The sequence below is a fragment of the Dendronephthya gigantea genome, unplaced genomic scaffold, assembly GCF_004324835.1.
Source record: "Dendronephthya gigantea isolate DGI-Jeju-01 unplaced genomic scaffold, DenGig_1.0 000256F, whole genome shotgun sequence".
NCBI classification, from domain to species: domain Eukaryota; kingdom Metazoa; phylum Cnidaria; class Anthozoa; order Malacalcyonacea; family Nephtheidae; genus Dendronephthya; species Dendronephthya gigantea.
The window spans coordinates 78164-82500 of record NW_021163266.1 but is presented as its reverse complement, the minus strand read 5'-3'; the positions used below and the strand labels follow the sequence as shown (position 1 = coordinate 82500).

Here is a 4337-nt window from a genome sequence, read left to right as displayed (position 1 = left end):
TTTCCACTGTTCCCTCGACTACTCCACGTTCCCTTAACGATCTGGGAGATAATACGTGGGCAGAGCAGCTTAGATTGGGTATCAACATCAATCACCTATGTGTAGATGATCTGGACTGGGTGGCGGAGGGTTGTCCTGACCAGGGAGTGCGAGATATGCTTGACAGGGTGTTTGCGTCATGGGTTAGTCATATTGTACGTAGAGAGAGGCCCCCTTTACGGGGCAGTCGATCTACTGCAACTGACCCTGGTCGTTTTAGATCCACGACGGCGCAGACGTGCACAGTACAGTGCTATTCAGCACTTGTACGGACGCAAACCATCTGCGTGTGCAAATAAAGTGCTCGATGGGTCTTGGGTGAATCCTTACCCTGGTGAGTCCCCTAGTCTTGAGCAATTTTGCCAAGCCTGGCAGCCAATCTTTGAGACTCCATCTATCAGAGATGACCGTCAAGTGACTTGTGTTGGACCGGTGCAATGGGATCTTCTGCTTCCAGTAACACCTGTTGAACTTGAGAAGGTGTTATCTGAGGGTGCTTCATCTGCACCTGGCCCTGATGGAGTGAAGTTGAAGGAGGTAATTGGGCTTGGGATGGATGAGCTTTGTAGCCATTATAACCTTTGGCTACTATGTGGAAGTCAGCCCAGCGCTTTATGCGTTGGCAGGACAGTTTATATCCCGAAAGGCTCTGAGTCCAATGACGCTCTCAAGTATCGTCCCATAACCATTGCCTCTCATATCTTGCGGGCCTTCCATAAGGTAATGGCTCGCAGATTTGATGCGTGCCTGCCCTTGAAGCATACGCAGAAAGGATTCAGGAGTGGTGACGGGATTGCTCAGCATGTGTTTACGTTGCAGGCCATCATTGATGGAGCCAAGTCACAATTAACATCTTTGAACTTGGCCTTCCTTGACGTACGTAAGGCCTTTGATTCGGTAAGTCATGAGACCATTGTATTAGCAATGCGTCGGCTTGGCTGCCCTGATCCGCTTCTTGCGTACATACGGGAGTTATACCTGCGTTCGAGCACTGTTTTTGAGCACAACGGAGAAAGAAGCACCCCAATCTTCACCCGTCGAGGCGTCAAGCAGGGTGATCCATTGTCGCCTTTTTTGTTCAACTCAGTTTTAGACTGGGCTCTATCTTCCCTTGACGACCACTTGGGATATTCGTTCGGTAATGTTCGGGTTAATAACCTTGGATATGCCGACGACATCGTCTTGCTTAGTGAGACGAGAGCTGGTCTCCGTTCACAGCTCGGGAAGCTCGAGTCACACCTCTCAAAGGGTGGCTTGGTTATCAGTGCAGGCGCTGATGGTAAGTCAGCTTCCTTGAGCATTACCATCGATGGCAAGGATAAGCGATGGGTCGTAGACCATATTCCTTTCCTGAGGACCAACGGCGGAGTTATTCCATCTCTCAGTGCAACCGGTGAATATAGGTACCTGGGAGTTCTGTTGGGAGCTGGTGGGGCTAAGGTGCGTAAAGACCTACGAGCAGACATCGTGCGTGGTCTTGATAACATCACTAAAGCACCTCTTAAGCCTCATCAGCGGTTGGTTATTTTGAAGAACTTTCTGTTGACCAGGTACCTACACGAACTGGTGTTGGCCTCAGTAGGCGATTCGTGGTTGCGTTGGCTTGATACCACCATACGAGCTAACATTCGTCATTGGTTGAAACTCCCGCGTGACACTCCAGTTGCTTTCTTCCATGCATCGATCGGGGATGGTGGCCTCGGGGTGCGTTCTCTACGGTATTCTATACCGTTATTAAGGAGAGCCCGCCTCGAGGCGACTCTTTCAGCAGCTGACCCTCTATCCCGTGCCTTAGTCGACTCACCCTTCTTTCAGAAGGAGTTGAGTCGACTTTCCAGTAAGACCTTGGACGGGCGCTTGGTGACAGATAAGCAGTCTCTTGCTCAGGCATGGGCTGCGAGTCTGTACACTAAAGTGGATGGTCGAGGGCTCTCTGAATCCCGGTCATGCATGGCTGCGAGCGGTTGGGTGTGCAATCCGCCCCGTAATCAATCAGGGGCGAATTTTGTTGGGGCAATAAGGGCTAGAGGCGGACTCCTCTCATCAAAAGTGCGTTCTGCACGTGGAGACCCAGGGAGAGATGTACGGTGTGACTCCTGTATGCGCCCAGAGACAGCTCAGCACAGAATTCAGGTGTGCCCGAGGACCAGCGGCCCGAGGATTAGACGCCATGATCGAGTGGTTAAGTTCGTCTCATCTTTGCTGAGCGTGCTGGCTACAAGGTTATGGTTGAACCGAGGATCGTTGGTCGTACTCTGGGTGTTCGGAAGCCGGACCTTGTTCTTTGGAACAGGGAGAAAGCCTACGTAGTGGATATCACTATCACCTCAGACCAGGTCGGAGGGGTTAAAGCTCACCGTGATAAGGTCGCCTATTATGACCAACCAGAGATCAGGGAATGGGTCCAAAACGCCACCTCTGTGACCAATATTTCCTGTGAAGCGGTTGCCGCCAATTGGCGGGGGATCTTGTCGCCTCTCAGCGCAAACTTTCTTCAATCGGCGCTGAAGTTATCAAAAAGGGACGTTGCACTGTTAGGTCTTCGCATTTGTGAGGAAACCTATCATATCCATAGCTTTTTTGGTAAGTCCACCTTTCGGGGGCGCTCTTGATTTTTGACTGACCCACTTTCCTGGGGTGCTCTTGATTGTGAGCCATATACGTCAATGATAGCTGCGTTAAAACGTCGGCCGGTTTTCGGGCCAAATGCCGGAGCTTCCTTTATCCTTTTTATGTTATTTTAACCCTTATGATTTAAGAAGCTCTTGGTAAATAATAGCCAAATGCCTCGTCATCTAATTAGTGACGCGCATGAATGGATTAACGAGATTCCCACTGTCTCTATCTACTATCTAGCGAAACCACAGCCAAGGGAACGGGCTTGGCAGCAACAGTGGGGAAAGAAGACCCTGTTGAGCTTGACTCTAGTCTGACTCTGTGAAAAAACATGAGAGGTGTAGAATAAGTGGGAGGAGCAATCTGCCGGTGAAATACCACTACTCTTATCGTTTTTTTACTTATTTGGTGAAGCGGAGCTGGACCTCAACGTCCACTTTTTAGCATTAAGATCGCTCTTCTGCCGGTCGATCCGAGCCGAAGACACTGTCAGGTTGGGAGTTTGGCTGGGGCGGCACGCCTGTCAAATGATAACGCAGGTGTCCTAAGGTGAGCTCAATGAGAACGGAAATCTCATGTAGAGCAAAAGGGCAAAAGCTCACTTGATTTTGATTTTCAGTATGAATACAAACGGTGAAAGTATGGCCTATCGATCCCTTAGTCTTTACGAGTTTTAAGCTAGGGGTGTCAGAAAAGTTACCACAGGGACAAGTAAAGAATTTTCTAATGGATATCCCAACCCCCCCACCCTCAATAAACTTTTCCCCTTTCCTTATTTTCTGATTTTTTTATCCACTATTTTCAAAGGAACAACTCGTGATCGTTTTTTTTTATCCTTTTTTTTATAGTTTAAAGCAAACAATATTTACCATTTTTTTTTAAATATTTTTTTGTTTTAGTCCTTATCCACTGTCTTTCGTTTGAAAAACAAAACAATATTTTACATTTTTTTTTTCTTTTAGAATTTTTCTTATAAAATACCCTTGAAAACCTTACCTTTATCTCTAAAACCACAAATAGGAAAAAAAATTGGAATTACAATGTATTAATTGTTACTTTCTTAAACGAAACAATATTTACATTTTTTTATTCTTTTTAAAAAACTATTTCTTTACTCTTTTTTTAAAGGATCTTTTTAAAAATATTCGGTGTGTTGTTGTTTTTATAAAATGAAACTTTGAAAACACAAAACAGTTTTTGGTGCAATTTTTATTTTTCTGGGATTGTTTTGAATCATCCCTGAAAAGCTTACTTTTTTTGCTTCTTTGGTTGTCGAACTTCTTCCTCTAAGTCTTGCACGAGATCTTCTATTCGTCGTTTAGATGTCTTCTTTTTTTCCTTCCCTTTTTCATTTCCATGTGTTGGGACTTTTTCCTTCGGGTCTTTTTCCTTAGGTGAATTTGGTTGCTTCTCCTCTTTCTTCTGTTTTGATTTAGATGGTTTTTTTGCCATGGTGTTGACTGGCACTACTTTTGGAGGGGACTTTTCTTTTCTCGGTGGTTTTGTTTGTGGTTCTGAATCCGAAGAGGATGATGATGTACTACTACTGCCTGTTGCTGACGAGGAATCGCTAAAAACTATCTTAACGTTGTCTGCCGCCTTACTTCCAACAGCAGAAGGGGATGATGATAACATTGCATTCTTCCCAGAAAATGGTGCCAAAATATACTTCTTCATATCCT

At 45.8% G+C, this 4337-nt stretch overlaps 1 pseudogene; it reads left to right on the top strand.

Moving 5' to 3' along the window:
* The window catches only part of LOC114540943, a 7139-nt pseudogene extending 3358 nt beyond the window's left edge, over positions 1–3781 (top strand).
* Positions 3782–4337: the final 556 nt, after the last annotated feature.